Source organism: Mastigoproctus giganteus, chromosome 8 (genome assembly GCF_048544385.1).
Source record: "Mastigoproctus giganteus isolate SK-2022 chromosome 8, ASM4854438v1, whole genome shotgun sequence".
Classification (NCBI taxonomy): domain Eukaryota; kingdom Metazoa; phylum Arthropoda; class Arachnida; order Uropygi; family Thelyphonidae; genus Mastigoproctus; species Mastigoproctus giganteus.
Genome location: NC_143582.1, coordinates 46,415,167 through 46,432,251, shown reverse-complemented (window position 1 = coordinate 46,432,251; position 17,085 = coordinate 46,415,167). Strand labels below are relative to the sequence as shown.

The 17,085-nt window shown below is 38.8% G+C and overlaps 1 protein-coding gene across 5 annotated transcripts in view; it reads right to left on the bottom strand.

Annotated features, from left to right (window-relative positions):
• The window catches only part of LOC150081506 (uncharacterized), an 89,670-nt gene that overhangs the window by 68,275 nt on the left and 4,310 nt on the right, over window positions 1-17,085 (bottom strand). The window lies entirely within an intron of this gene.

Sequence of the window (17,085 nt, the reverse complement as noted above, 5' to 3'; positions counted from 1 at the left end):
GCAGCAGGTACCACACGCTTCTTGATTAGATCGGGGTTCGAGCCCGTCACCACCAAATACGGAGGATGTGGAAAGGTTAGGGAATGACCACCGCATATCCCGGAGAAATATGGCCTTAGTTGCTAATGCTCCAAAAAATCAAAACAAAAACAAAAACTTTAAATTTCCATGTTTTTTACACTATGTTTAAAATTCAACTGCCATTTCTCACACCACCGACCCAATTTTCCTAGATCTCGTTGCAGTAGCTCACCCTAATGACTGTTGTTAACCACCTTGCCAACATTTGCATCATCTGCAAAATTAGTGATATACTGTCATCATTATCATTGATAAATATTGAAAACAACAATGAACCCAGCATTAAACTGGGTTCATTGTTGGAAGGATGGGTAACTCCACTAATAACGTTAGTCCACAAACAGCAATGACCATTGATAACAACTCTCTTGTCTTCTTCAACCTAATCATCCCTTTATCCATAACAGTAACTTGCCCTTAATGTCACATTGATCCAGTTTGTACAGCAGTCTTATGTGCAACAGTATCAAATGACTTCCTGAAATTTAATTATATGATGTCAAAATTATTTTTTGCATCCGGTTCTTTCGTCACTGCATCATAGTAACCTATCAGACTGGTTAGACAAGACTGCCCCTTGACAAATCCATGCTGACTGCAGTATAATTGCATGCCTGTCCAAATGGTTCTGCATTACTTCTTTATACAGCGATTCCATTATTTTCCCTGAACAGACGTTAAACTAACAGGTCTGTAATTACTCATGTTACCTTTTGATCCCCCTTTATGAACTAGGGATATATTTGCACTTCTCCAGTCCAAATGGTTCTGCAGGAGGCCTCCGTAGCCGAGTGGTCAGGAGCGGGAGCGCAGTAGTACACGCTCTTTGGGTAAACCGGGGTTCAAGCCCCTGACTGCCGAATACGATCAATCTGCCAACCCACACTAGACCAGCGTGGCAGATTATGGTCTGTTTCTCTCAGCATGAATTGTTGAGGAGGCTTCCATCCTGCAGTGGGTTGATAATGGCTGCAATTTACTTTTTTTACTTTATTACTTCTTTATACAGCGATTCCATTATTTTCCCTGAACAGACGTTAAACTAACAGGTCTGTAATTACTCATGTTACCTTTTGATCCCCCTTTATGAACTGGGGATATATTTGCACTTCTCCAGTCCATAGGGATCTCCCTTAAATCCGAGGATGCTCTCATAATTATGGCTAAGGGTTTGCTTACTTTCTTTGCTGCCTCCCTTAATATAACTGGATAGATTCCATTTGCCACAGGTTCCTTTTTTATGTCCATCAAAATTTTCTTCTCCACTTTCCTTTCAGTTATCACAGCATTATTTAGCTCCACATCAGAGCTTGATAAACTTCTGGCATCCCTACCCTAAAGAATTCCTTGTGTTTGAATATAGATGCAAAATACCTATTCAATTTGTCTGCAACCTGAGCAGGGTCGACGGTTAACGCAAAAACATCGTGGCCCAATGTGATTCTACCCCTTTCTTCTACTGTTAATATAAGCATAGAAGTCTTTGTTGTTTTTCTTTGCATTCTTTGCCAATGTGCGGAAATTTGCCTTTAGCCAGCGGGCAGTTGGTTTGTGGAATAGACTTCCATCACTTGTTGTTGAAGTTGATAGCCTAAACAAATTTAAGGCTCAGCTGGACAGGTATTTCGAACGAATGGAGGGGTGAAATGGGAGTAGTGGTTGTTTTTTTTTTTTGGCTGATGCTGAATAAGCTTGCTTTCTTGCATCATATGCCTCTACTAATGCTAATGCTAATGCTAAAAACATCTCGTAATCTGCCTTAACTTGCCTAACCTTTGTGACTTGATTACAGACTAATTTAAATATACCATAGACTTCTGTATTGCCTGATATATTATGTGCATCCCATGCACTTTTCTTCTCTGCCACTCTCAACAGTTCATCTCACATCCATTTAGATCTATGCCTTGAACAGTATTTCTTTGTTCATATGAAAAGCCTAATAGCTTCTTTGATTACGTCTCTGAATACTTCCAATTTAGAATCAGTTGGACTCACTGCACACAATTTAAAAACTGTCTGAGATTTCTGCAGTAACCCTTACAAAAGCAAAAGCCTTTCCCTTTATAGCAGTTATGGCTTTAAACAAATTCCACATTAGTACACTATGATTGCTGCCACCCAGTCAGTCTTTTATCTGCAGATTCTTAATGCATGAAAAATCACTGCTGATAACTAGATCAAGGGTATTGCTTTCCCTTGTTGCCTCTCTAACATGCTACTGCAGAAAACAATCACCCAAGAAATCCACAAAAGTCTTGCTGGTGCATGACTAACCCACAAATTCCAGTCACCATCTGGAAAGTTAAAATTACTTAACAAGTACAAAACAATGCTTTGTACTTGTTACAAAGCATTGTTTGTAATGCTTTGTAACATTACAAAGCATATTACAAGGGTTTTTGCTTCCGTAAAGGTGAGTACAGTGGTCTGAGACAGTTTTTAAATTCTGTACAGTGGGATCAACTGACGATGTTATCAACAGTAAATTCTAAGCGGGAAGCATTCAAGGAATTAATTGTGGATGCTACTAAAAGTTTCATACCTATTAAGAAATACTGTTCAAGGTTTAGGCCTAAATGGTTATTAAATGAACTATTGAGACTCGTAACAGAGAAGAAAAATGCATGGGATGCATATATATTATCAAGCGACTCAGAAGCCTATGGCAGATATAAGGTAGTCTGTAATCAGGTCACAAAGGAGGTTAGGCAGGCGAAGGCAGATTACGAGAAATCTTTGGCAAAAGATGCTAAGAAAAACAGCATGAATTTCTTTACTTATATAAACTCTAAAAGGAAGGGTATGAATCTGATTGGTCCATTTGACATCGATGGTTCGACTGTTGATGATCCTGCTCAGATAGCAAACAAACTGAATGAGTATTTTGCATCTACATTCACATATGAGAAGTTATTAAGGATTCAAAATGCCAGAAGGTTATCAAATTGTAGCAGGATACTTAATGATTTTGTAATAACTGAGAGCAAAGTGGAGGAAAAATTTTTTAATTAAACATAAGAAAAGCACCTGGGGTGGATGGGATCTATCCAGTTATATTAAAGGAGGCGGCAAAGCAACTAAGCAAACACTTAGCCATAATTATGAGAGCATCCTTGGACTCAGGGGAGGTTCCCATGGACTGGAGTTGTGCAAATGTATCCCCAATTCACAAAGGGGGATCGAAGAGTGACACGAGTAATTACAGACCAGTTAGTTTAACTTCTGTTCCGGGTAAAACAATGGAGTCACTGGTTAAAGATGCATTGCAGGATCATCTAGACAAGACTGCAGCAATAATTCAGACACAGCATGGGTTTGTTAAGGGAAAGACTTGTCTGACAAATTTGATTGGTTATTATGATGTGGTTACAAAGGAACTGGATGCAAAAAATAATTTTGATATCATATATTTGGATTTCAGGAAAGCTTTTGAGACTGTTGCGCATGGAAGACTATTGTACAAATTGGAGCAGAATGGTATTAAGGGTAAGTTGCTACAATGGATAAAAGGATGGTTAAGTGGGAGAAGACAGAGGGTGGTAAGCAATGGGTGCTGCTCTTCGTGGACTAATGTTATTAGTGGAGTCCCACAGGGTTCGGTGTTGGGTTCACTGTTGTTTTGTATATTTATCAATGATATTGATGAAGGTATATCAGGCCTAATGTCAAAGTTTGCAGATGATACAAAGGTTGGCAGGGTTGTTAATGACAGCAATGTGCTACTGCAACAGGATCTAGATAATTTGGGCAGATGGGCTAAGAAGTGGCAACTGAAGTTTAACCTTGACAAATGCAAAGTACTGCATATGGGTAGACGTAACCCGAGAGAAAAGTATCAACTGTGTGGTACTACACTTAAGGTGGTAGAAAATGAAAAAGACCTAGGAGTAATTGTGCAATCAGATATGAAGTTTTCTGAGCAATGCAGACAGGCTGCCAGGGCAGGTCATGGGGTTTCGTCAATGATATATAGGAATTTTGCTAGCAGGGAAAAGGAGGTGATTGTCCCTCTGTATAAGGCAATGGTCAGGCCACGGCTTGAGTACTGCGTACAGGTCTGGAGGCCTCATTTTTGGAAGGATGTAGATTTACTTGAGCGTGTTCAGAGAAGGGCAACAAGATTGGTGAGGGGAATGAAGGGATCCTCTTACCAAGAGAGGCTTAAGTTCTGCAAATTGCAGTGGCTGGAGACTAGGCACCTGCGCCGGTGATCTGATTGAGGTGTATAAGGCCTTGAATGGGTTGAGCACGCTGAATTCTGATGGGATCCTTCCACTTGTTCAGATTACGAACCTAAGGGGGCATAAATTCAAATTAGGAAATGACAGATGTAGAATAGATGTGCGGAAATTTGCCTTTAGCCAGCGGGTGGTTAATTGCTGAAACTACTTCCATCTGTCGTCGTTGTGGAAGTTGATAGGTTAAATAAATTTAAGGAGGAACTGTACAGGCATTTGGAGGGAATTGTGTGATTTTTTTTTTTTTTTTTTTTTTTGGCTGATGCTGCATAAGCTCATACACTTGCTTTCTTGCATCACATGCCACTACTACTACTAATGCTGAAAAAAAGCTGTGTGTTAGGGTTGAATTTGAAAGTGTCTGCAATTCTGCCCAGACATGGTGGGAGGGAGTATATGATGAGAGCCTTGTCGATCAATTCGGCCCTGGAAAGATTGTGAAAGGCTCAAGGGGTAGAATTTTTCTCAGCCTGGTCTGTGCTTGTTAACAGGAGAGATTGCTTCTACAGGGATGGGATACAATTAAATATAAAGGGTGCAAGAATATTTGCTGATGCTATTGAGGCAGAGTTAGGTGGGTCAGAACACTGCTAGCTTCAGGGGATACACGGACTTATAGATTATAAGTAGCTGCTGGCAGAGGTAAAAGTGATTCTTGCACTACTTCTACTGAAATGCAATTGAGCAGCAGCCTGGAAAGCAAGGCAATGGGAATTTCCAGGACTGCTGGGAGTCATAGTGGAACAAGTAAATACATGGGCTGTGTTAGGGTAACTAAGAGTAGAAACAGGTGCATGTACACCAATGCTAGGAGTATAGTTAATAAATTCAATGAACTTGAAGTGCTAGTCAAGACATCAAAAGTAGATATCAGAGACATGGTGTCACACAGACATAACCAGTGCAGAACTGGAATTTGGGGAGTACAATGTGTACAGAAAGGATAGACAGGACAGGAAGGGAGGAGGGTTTATGCTGTTAGTTAAGAAACACAAAATCTAAGGAAGTGCATCCAATTGATGTTGGTGGACAATGCAATGTTGAGTCTGTTTGGTGTGACATAAGCACTGGGAAAGGAAAAATGAGAATAGGTGTGTGCTATAGGCCTAATGAATCTGATGAGTATAATGAGCAATTGTGCAGAGAAATAGAGTGGGCCAGTAAATTAGTGTCTCTTATATAATGCCGGATTTTAATTTCCTGGATATTGACTGGAATTTGTGGGTTGGTCACTCACAAACTAGCAAGGCTTTTGTGGATTTATTGGATGATTGTTTTCTACAGCAGCATGTTCGGGAGGCAACTAGAGGGAGTAATACACTTGATCTGATTATCAGTAATGATTCTTCATGCATCAAGAATCTGCAGATAAAGAAACCACTAGATGGCAGTGATCACACTGTGCTGAAGTGGGATTTACTTAAAGTGGTAACTACCATCAAGGGTAAAGGGATGGCTTTTTGCTTTCGTAACTGTGACTACGGTAGTCTGAGACAGTATTTAAATTCTATACGGTGGAACCAACTGATGATGTTACCAACAACAAATTATAAATGGGAAGCATTCAAAGAATTAATCTTGGAAGCTACTAGCTTTTCATACGAACAAAGAAATATTGTTCACGATTTAGGCCTAAATGGATGTCAGATGAACTAATTATACATGTGCCAGAGAAGACAAATGGATGGGATACATATAAATTAACACGTGACACAGAAGCCTATGATAGATATAAGCTGGTCTGTAACCAAGTTACAATGGAAGTTAGGCAGGCGAAGGCAGATTAAGAGAAATCTTTGGCAAAGGATGCAAAGAGAAACAGCAAAGAGTTCTTTACTTATGTAAACTCTAGAAGGAAGGGGATGAATCAGATTAGTCCACTTGATATCGATGGTTCAACTGTTGATGATCCTGCTCAGGTAGCTAACAAACTAAATGAATATTCTGCATCGACATTCACACATGAGGAGTTATTCAGGGAGGGGAATGCCAGAGGTGTATTCAACTCTGGCAGTAAGCTAGATAATCTTGTAATAACTGAGAGTAAACTGGAAGAGAAATTGTTGAAGATAAACTCAAGAAAGGCACCTGGGGTGGATTTTTGTTATTTATTTGTTATTTGTTTTTTTTAGGAGCATTAGCAACTAAGGCCATATTGCTCCGGGATATGCTGTGGTCATTCCCTGACCTTTCCGCATCCTCCGTATTTGGTGGTGACGGGCTCGAACCCCGGTCTAATCAAGAAGCGTATGCTACGCACTGCTGCTCCTTCCCACCTGGCTACGGAGGCGCCTCCTGGGGTGGATAGAATCTATCCAGTTATATTAGAGGTGGCGGCAAAGGAAGTAAGGAAACCCTTAGCCATAATTATGAGAGCTTCCCTGGTCTCAGGGAAGGTACCCATGGACTGGAGATGTGCAAATGTGACCCCAATCAACAAAGGAGGATCAAAGGGAAACACAGGTAATTACAGACCTGTTAGTTTAACTTCTGTTCCAGGGAAATTAATGAAGGCACTGGTTAAAGAAGCATTGCAGGATCATCTAGAGAAGACTTTAGTTATAGCTCGAACACAGCATGGGTTTGTTAAGGGGAAGTCTTGTCTGACTAATTTGATTGGATACTATGATGTAGTCACAAAGGAACTGGATGCAAAGAATAACTTTGATATCATATATTTGGATCTTAGAAAAACCTTTGATACTCTTGCACATGGAAGGCTGCTGCACAAATTGGAGCAGTGTGGCATTGGAGGCAAATTGCTGCTATGGATAAAGGGATGGTTGAGTGGGAGAAGACAGAGAGTGGTAATCAATGGACACTGCTCTTCGTGGACTAATGTTATTAGTGGAGTCCCTCAGGGTTCAGTGTTTGGTCCATTGTTGTTTTCTGTATTTATAAATGATAGTGATGACGGTATATCAGGCTTAATGTCCAAGTTTGCAGACGATACGAAGGTTGGCTGGGTTGTTAATAACACTAATGACAGTACACTGCTGCAACAGGATCTAGAAAAGTTGAGCAGATGGGCTGAGAGGTGGCAAATGAAGTTTAACATTGACAAATGTAAAGTACTGCATATGGGAAGCATTAATCCCAGAGTAACGTATGAACTCTGTGGTACCACACTGACAGTGGTAGAGAATGAAAAGGACCTTGGGATAATTGTGCAGGGAGATATGAAGTTTTCTGAGCAGTGCAGACTGTCTGCAAAAGTAGCTAATGGTGTCTTGTCAATGATATACGGGGATAAGGAGGTGATTATCCCCTTGTATAAGGCAATGGTCAGACCACACCTTGAGTACTGTATACAGGTCTGGAGGCTTCATTTTAAGAATCATGTAGAGCTGCTGGAACGAGTACAGAGAAGGGTAACAAGATTAGTGAATGGAAAAAGGGTTGCTCTTACGAAGAAAGGCTTAAGTTTTGCAAATTGCAGTGTCTGGAGACTAGGCACTGGCGAGGTGATCTGATAGAGGTGTATAAAGCCTTGAATGGTTTGAGCATGCTCAATGCTGATGGGATTCTTCCTCTTGCTCAGAATAATCGTCTGAGAGGGCATAAATTCAAATTGAGGAAAGACGGCTGTAGGATAGATGTGCGGAAGTTTGCCTTTAGCCAGCTGGTGGTTGATTGCTGGAACAAACTTCCATCTGTCGTAGAAGTTGATAGCTTAAATAGATTCAAGGCAGAACTTGACAAACATTTGGAGCGAGTGGATGGGTGAAATAAGGGTTTTTTTTTGGCTGATGCTATAAAAGCTTGCTTTCTTGCATCATGTGCCTTTGCTAATGCTAATTCTGATTTGCTGGTCCCCTCTACTCCCATCACATTCATTACGCCTATAACACACTCCTACTCTCAATTTTGTTTTCCCAGTGCTTATATTACACCATACTGATACAAAATTGCACTCATCATCCAAGTCAACTGGATGCATTGCCTTAGATTTAATATTCTTCTTAACTATGATCTTAACCCCTCCACTTCTCCTGTCCTATTTGTCCTTCCTGTATACATTGTACTCCCCATATTCAAATTCAGCATAACTTATGTCTGAATAAACCATGTCTCCACTATTCCTGAAATGTTTGTATTCAACAACTTGATCAGGACTTCAAATTCATCAAATTTATTTACATTGCTCCTAGCATTAGTGTACACGCAAGTGTTCTTATTCTTAGTTAACCTAACACAGTCCATATATTCATTTGTTCTATGATGATCCACAAGCAGGGACTGAAATCCCAGACATGTTGCTTTCCAGGCTGCTGCATGTACCAATAGTAGCAATGCAAGAATCACTTTCACCTCTGACTATGGCTCTAGTTAATCTATTAGTCAGTGAATACCCCCTAAGCTAGTAGTTTTCCGACCCACCTAACACTGCCTTAAGAGTATCAGCAAATATTCTTGCACCCTTTCTATTCAAGTGTATCATATCCCTGCAAAAACTGTCTCTCCTGTTAACAAGCAGAGACCACTCTGAGAATAATTCTACCCTAAGCCTTGCACATTCTCTCCAGGGCCAAATTGATTGTCAAGGCTCTCAACATATACTCCCTCCTATCGTGTCTGGGCAGAATTACAGACACTTTCAAATTCAATCCTAACTTGTGACTTTTTGCCAACATTGCCCCATACTTGGTAAGTTCTCAGATCTCTTACTTTTAATATCATTAGGGCCAACATGTATAACAGTATCACCTTTTGTGCTCTTAGAAGATATCTACTCTACAACATCATCTAATTTTCCCCCTGGCAGACATACCCTGGTGCTATGCCATCTATACTTCTTGCACAACATATTTCCCATTTTCTTGGTAATAGAGTCACCAACAATAACCAGCTCCTGTAGGACCAGTGCATTCTGCTGATTACAACATACCACTTCTGTTTAGTTTCAAACTCATTGTGCATACATATTCAGCCAACCAACATGGATTTAATTATTATTTATTTATTATTACTGTTGTTTATACGTTCATATTTATGGAATTGCTTAAACATATCTATATGCTTGTTATTTAATTATAAATTGGTTAAAATAAGATCGAGTGAATTACTGAAACAAATTCATCTTCATGCTTGAAAGGGCAATAATCATCCCAACAAATTCTGCGATGTGTGTAAGTCTTTCCTAACTATATCACAATGATCACAATAGATATTCAGAAAATTTACCAGTTATACTTTGTTGTCTTCTGGGTAACTGGAATAAAGCATGACCATCACATATTATTTGTATTGCTTGTTCAAATGGATTATGATTGGTTGAACGGAAAAAAAAAAAAAAAAAAAAAAACCAAGTCAACATCACTGTTTTTTTTTTTTTTGTTTTTGTTTTTTTTTTTTAGTTAGTTGTTGGCGCATCGGCTTCTATGGCCATAATGCATCTCCAAGATTTTTGCAGTACTCTGATCCAAGCCCAAGGCGGGATTCGAACCCGCGACCTTTGGGTTGCCAAGGCAGGCACTTTACCCACCCGGCTAGCCCAGTCAGCAACATCACTGGAGGGAACAAAAAGACTACAATGGTGATTGTTACTTTTTGTAATGTAAATGTAACATTACAAACTTCTCAGCAAAGAATAAGCACAAGATTGCTCATCCAAACCTGGATTCAGTGATGGGACAATCTTACAACAATGGTGTGCCACTTTCGGTACCTCAACAGAATGGACTAGACTCTTTAGAAGACAAAATGAAATGCAATGAAGCTGCAAATTGGTGAAGACCTGAGAACTTCAACCAATCCTGGGTACACACCCAATAAAGAAACAGTCGGGTCAAGCCAGTGCTGTTTACCCAAGATGAGTTAGCATTGGCAAATGATGCAAAGCAAGATTATACAGCATCAGCCATTTATACAGCATCACCCATTTCACCTATTCATTCCCTAGTTGTCTAGTTCAGCATTTCCCAAACTGGGGTCTGCAGTCCCCCAAGGGTCCACAAACTGTTCAGAAGGTATAAAGTAATGTCGTCTGCACGGGTAGCACAGTGATATTATCACTGTTTCCTCCCCACACCAGGGGAGGAAAAGGCCAGGATTCGAATCCCATTGATGACACGAGGAACTGTAATGAGCTTTTTTCAAGCAAGGTTTTTAGATAGCAAGGTTTTCCCCCAAGAAACTGGGGGTTTTCATCCAGCAAAATAGGCAAATCGACCAGAGAACGCACACAATTTACAGACAAAATAAATATATGGATAGATGTAATCATTTACAGGTGAACCTAATATCATAATTTGGTATAAAGTAATGTATTTATTTTCAATACGATTAGTATACAGAATTGTATACAGATTTCAAATTATTCATTCTATGTATAGCAAATTGATGATAAATAAAGTTATTATACAGGGTGTCTCAAAAATATTGGTACAAACATTTAGGGGAGGTAGGTAACATCTAAAGGAATGTGAATCGCATAGGAACCCATAACCGGAAACGTCACAGGAAAGTAGTAGCAGAGGCACAAGAAGCAGAAATGACACAAGACAGTAATTAGTGGCAAACATTTATATGATATAATATTAACAATGGAGTACGAGATGGACGCATTTCATGATGTTACAACAGATGCTCGAAGGTTCCACCATGAGACACGATGCATGCGTGACACCAACGCAGCATGGATTGGCGGACACGGTTGAACACACCTGGAGTTTCTTTGACAGTAGCAGCCGCGCAGATGAGTCTCGCCACGAGATCCATTTCCGTCTCCACAGGCGATTCGTACACAATAGATTTGAGGGGCTCCCCCCACAGAAAGAAATCAAGGCTTGATAAATTAGGTGAGCGTGGGGGCCAGGCAATGGGTCCACCCCAGCCAATCCATCGACGCCAAAAACGCCTGTTCAAATAGTCACGAACACACTTTCCATAATGGGCAGGCGCCCCGTCATGTTGAAACCAAATGCTGCATCTCACATTTGCTGGAACATCGTCAAGTAACCCTGGTAGAACTTGTTCAAGAAAGATCCAATATTTAGCGGAGTTCATGCGGGATGGTAACAGGAATGGGCCAACTAAGCAGTCACCGACCATACCTGGCCACACATTTATTGCGAAGCAATGTTGTGCCGCATGGGGGCGCACACTGTGTGGGCCCTCTGCTAATCCATACACTAGGTGCATGTTTGCCAGCTCACAGTTCGTATATCGATGCATGCTCTTCGTGCAGCTTGAATGAGTAAACCAGAAATTTTCCCTCTCGCGAACTGATGAACAGCACCGTGTACCGACTTACGGTGATGTTTCCGGTTATGGGTTCCTATGCAATTCACATTCCTTTAGATGTTACTTACCTCCCCTAAACGTTTGTACCAATATTTTTGAGACACCCTGTATATCTGTATAAAAATAAGAATAAAGTTCAGTTGTTTCACACATAAAACTTTGAATTTTCTTTTTAGAAAACCCAGTGTTTTCACACACACACACACACACACACACACACACACACACACACACACACACACACACACACACACACACACACACACACACACACACACACACACACAGCTGAACTTGGTTATAAGGATAAGGATAAAGGATGGAAGAATAAAGAAAGAAAACTTACTGAGTCTATATAGGTATTGGATGCTATAAGTTTACATATCGGCACTGGAAAAGAAAATAACCGAGGAAAAAAAAAAAAAAATTTATAAAGTGCGAGGTTACAAACGTGAAGCATTGCTTCAGTGGTTCAATACACAAAGAAGTGCTAGATTTTCAATAGATGGTCTGACCTTGAAGGCTCAAGAGGAAAAATTTGCTAAACAATTTGGATGCGACCATTTTGTGTGTAACAATAGTTGGCTGGATCGATTTGAAAATCGACATAACATCGTTCATGCAAAAATTAGTGGAGAATCTCGATCTGTAGATCCAATAATGGCAATTGAGTGGATTGACTGTGTTTGGGCAGAAATCAGGAACGATTTCAATGATGAAGACATCTACAATGCCGATGAAACAGGACTTTTTTATAATTCGACACCTGACAATACATTTAAATTCAAAGGGGGGAAATGTGTTGGTGGAAAAAATCAAAGGCTCACTCACTGCAAACAAGAATGCTTGGATGACTTCGGATATTTTATAGCAATACGTAAATAATTGGAATAGCAGCTATTCAAAAAGAAGAAAAATATTTTATTGTTAACTGATAACCGTCCTGCACATCCCCAGATTCAAAATTTGTCCAACATTAAGCTGATGTTTCTGCCTCCCAATGTGACATCAATTTTACAACCACTGAACATAGTGTAATCAAGATTTTGAAAGGATTTTATAAAAGATTTCTAGTTCTACATCGATCGGTCAAAGAGAACAGAAACTTACTAAGTCTATATCGGTATTGGATGCTATAAATTTATTGAATGATGCATGGAACGTTACTTTGACAACAATATTCAATTTCTTCAAGAAATCGAAATGAAAATCAAATGAAATTTTAATTGTAGATGAAGAAGATGGAAACGAAGAAAACAACTTACCATTACCTGAACGGTTGCTACGTAACAACGTTGTAGGTTTTAATACAGATAACATCGACGAATTTGTATGAGTCGATAACAACTTATTAACTAGTGGTCTTCCTACAGAGTGACATTGTAGATGCTGTGCTCAACAAAGACGATAATGACGATGGTAAACACTATGTTTGTGATGATGATATGATGACAACTGAAAGTGAATCAAAATCAGTGCCGACAATCTCCCAAGCTCAAGGTGCAATGGACACATTAGTCAATTTTTTTGAAGAAACTGAGGCAAGTAATGAGACGTAACGTGTTGAGTGTTTTAAGGGAAAACTTAAGAAATATCAAAGTGAAATCTTTAAAACAAACATCGATTTTATGATTCATAAATAAAGACTAATTGAAATCGTGTTTATTATTAAATAGTATCGTTTTTAATTACAGAGAAATAAATTGTGTTTACTATTAGGTATATGGTTTTAAAATTACAGACAAATACATTGTGTTTAATATTAAAGTGTATTGTAGTTTATACAATCATATTAATACAAATAATATGCAGGTATATAATTATATTATTTTTTTTCTCTTTAATATTTCTTTTGTTTTTTGAATCTATCTTTTTATCAAGTTATTGAGAATTTTAAAAAATTCTCAATAACTTGATAAAAAGGTAGATCATAAAGTGTTCATTGTCAAACACTTTATGAAAGGGGGCGACTTAGTCATTGGTACATTAATGGGCATTCAAGAAGGATTCACAAAAAATATGCCTATGGAAAAGCCGTTCTACTGCAAACCATTACATCAAATATGACTAGCCTTAAATAAGCACATATGAACTAGAAACAAGTGATGCACAGTATGTTCCATTAGAGAATCCAACGAAGATTTCTTCACATTAAACTTGTCCTAATAAACAGTTTTGTCAAAGTGAAAGGCTAAGATGAATTTAAGAGGATTTCATTACTTAAGTAGGAATTTATAAAGATAATGCCATGAAAGTGAAAGAGGAAATCTTTGTGGGCCTCAAATCAGAGAGCTTTTGCAGGATGAAAGCTTTGAAAAATGCTTCAATGTATTAGAATGAAAAGTGCTTTCAAATGGCTTTGTGAAAACTTTAGTTACCACTGGTCTCCTGCTTACAAAGATGGAGTTCAGAAGCTGCTCACAATGGATATAAAGGGAAAAAAAAAAAAGAGCGGGTTGTTGAAACTTCACCACTTGCATTCGCATATAGAGTTTTTTCCTGGAACTTTTAACACAACTAACAAGCAGGGAGAATGATTACATGAAGACATTAATGGAAAAACACCAACACGGTTTCTGAAATGAATGTACGTTGGAACACTACTGCTGGACGTTGTACTGTGTGGACATAGCATACCACAGAAAATGATCCACACAGCATTTTTTTAAAATTGTACACATCGTTTTTACATAGTGTACTGTATTATTTTACTCGTGTATAAAGTGTATTGGGTTTAAACTGTAAGTGATACAAATGTATTGTGCTTAAACTGTAAGTGATACAAATGTATTGTGTTAAACGTATTGTGTTAAAATGTATTGTGTTAAACTGTAAGTGATACAAATGTAATTGTAACCATTCCTGCACATTTTGTAATATAATCAACACTTGTACTGATATTATCAAAGCTTCTATTACAAAATCTAGATAAACTAGTTAAAAAACAAAAATATATTTGAAATCATTGGCCAAAACTTATTTAGAAAAGTGTGTTTATAAGTTTAAATAAGCTGCATTGGTTTAGCAGCTTGGCATTCAATTCAAAAGTAACTGTATCAGAAATATTTTCACTAATAAAATACTTGGCCACCGTTGAATACATCCTTGGTATCATATGATTTTAAAGCAGGAATATCATATAGGAACTGAAATATTTTATTGTTTATTTTTGATTGAGAAAACCTCTTTTACAGAATTAATACATAATTAAACGTAAAATCAAGAACTTAGATTTCACACTTCTTTCTTCTGAGGAACCAGAATAGGTTCATCCTCTTTTTCATATCTGAAATTCTTGTTTTTAATTTGAATTCTTGACCATTCAACAACTTCAAATACTGTTTCAGTTTCTACCTATTCAACTAATTCTGTAGCTGCAGAAAATACTTGATTCAAACCACTTGCATGGTCCAATTCTTTTTGTAATATATCTGACATTGCTCAACTTTGTGACAAAACTATTTGTGAACTTTGCAGGTATTCAGAAGCAATATTTACTTTAAGCAATATATCGAGCCAAAGGACAATGCTACAAAAACCTTAAATTTTCTGGGACAACAATTTTGCCTTATTTCTAGTGTGTCGTTACCTGTGGACTATGATTTGTGTCTATTTACTCCAGGCAACTAATTTGTTGATCTTCCCACATCAAAAGTGCTGCATACTAACTCACCTCTGCAAGTAGCCCTGCTGATTGGCCTTAACCACAGTTTCCAGTCCTTATGAAGGACTGGAAACTGTGGTTAAGTGATAAACCGTGGAAAAGTGATAACGACTTTCAGCCCTTATCACTTTTCTCGATAATTATTCTTTCCAAGCATATTATAGAAAATTCGCTATCAATCCAAAACTAACACTAAGCGGTCTTCGGCACTATTAAACTCTGCAAAAGAAAAATAATATATATATATATTATTTTTTACACACACACAGGGTGTCTCAAAAACACACGGCATAACTTCAGTGAGTTCCTCATATATAGACAATAAAAAAAATTTTATATCAATATAGTTCTGGAAATGCTTGGTTTCCGAGTTTTGAAGGTCTGTCTATGACAACTGTTCACATCATCTTATAGTAATTGTTCAAAATGTCCACCTTCTGCCTGAATACAGGCCTCACTTCGATGTCTCGTGGACTCGCAAAGAACACACGGCATGCCAAATTGTGGCATGTTTCATATTATCTCACAACCTGCCATAATTCGATTGCGGAGAGTTTCCACATCAACTACCAGAGTTGAATACACCAATGACTTTAAATGGCTCCATGAGAAGAAATCTAGTGGGTTTAAATCAGCAGAGTGTGGAGCCCAGCCAGTTGGTCCACCTCTACCTATCCATCGACCAGGAAACCTTCGATTCAGGTAATTGGGGGCTAGGTGGCTGAAATGTGCGGGAGCGTCATCGTGCATGAAGTGTGCTTGTTGACGAATGATCAGTGGTGTGTCGTCCAAGAAATCAGGCATGTTGTTTTCCAGAAAGTTTCTGTATGCCTGCCCTGTGAGTTTGGAAATACATGTGGCCCAAATAACTTATCACCAAAAACATCCGCCCAGATGTTGAGGCTGAACCGCTATTGGTAATGTGATGGAAGAACTGCATGTGGGTTTTCCACAGCCCATACATGCTGATTGTGAAAGTTTTGGATTCCATCTTGTGTGAACTGTGCTTCATCTGTGAATATCACTAAGGCAGGAAAGTGAGGAGTTGTACCACACTGCTGCAAGAACCACTGGCAGACCATTACTCGCACAGGGTAATCTGCTGGTGACACGGCCTTTACCCGTTGCAGATGATAAGGATACAGTTGGTGTTCGCGCGACACTGTCCAAATAGTCGAACGTTGAACAGCCAGTTGCATTGCTATTCTGTGTGTATTGATTCCAGGAGTGGCACGCACAACATCCAAAATCTCCTCCTCTACTTCAGGAGTCGTAGATCTTGGTCATCCTCTGTTGGCAGCACGAGGTGTAATGGTCCAATGTTCACAAAGGCGGTGATGGATACCTTCAAACGTTTTCCAGTCTGGACATCTTCGTTCTGGGAACCTTTCGTGGTACAAACGACGAGCCTCCAGAGCATTGCCATCCACCAAACCATACATAAAGTGCATATCCGCTTGCTCCTGATTTGAGTACATGGTCTGAATGGAAAACTACCAGATTCTGTCAGTGCCTTGTGATGAAGGAAATCACCTGCGGGAGATAAGACTTCCAGTTAATAACTTGAAAACCAAGCATTTCCGGAACTATGTTGATATAAAATATTTTTATTGTCTACATATGAGGAACTCATTCCTGAAGTTATGCCATGTATTTTTGAGACACCCTGTATATACAGTAAAATCTCATTAACACAAACTCAGTTTATACAAAGCATTTGTTTATATGAAGCATATACCATTTCCCTGCGAAAGGATAGGCTTTTCTATGTAAATATATTTGTTTATTACAAAATTCAGTTAATAGGTATTACAAAGTTCATTTTCACCCTGAGAGAAATAAATATTGTTATTT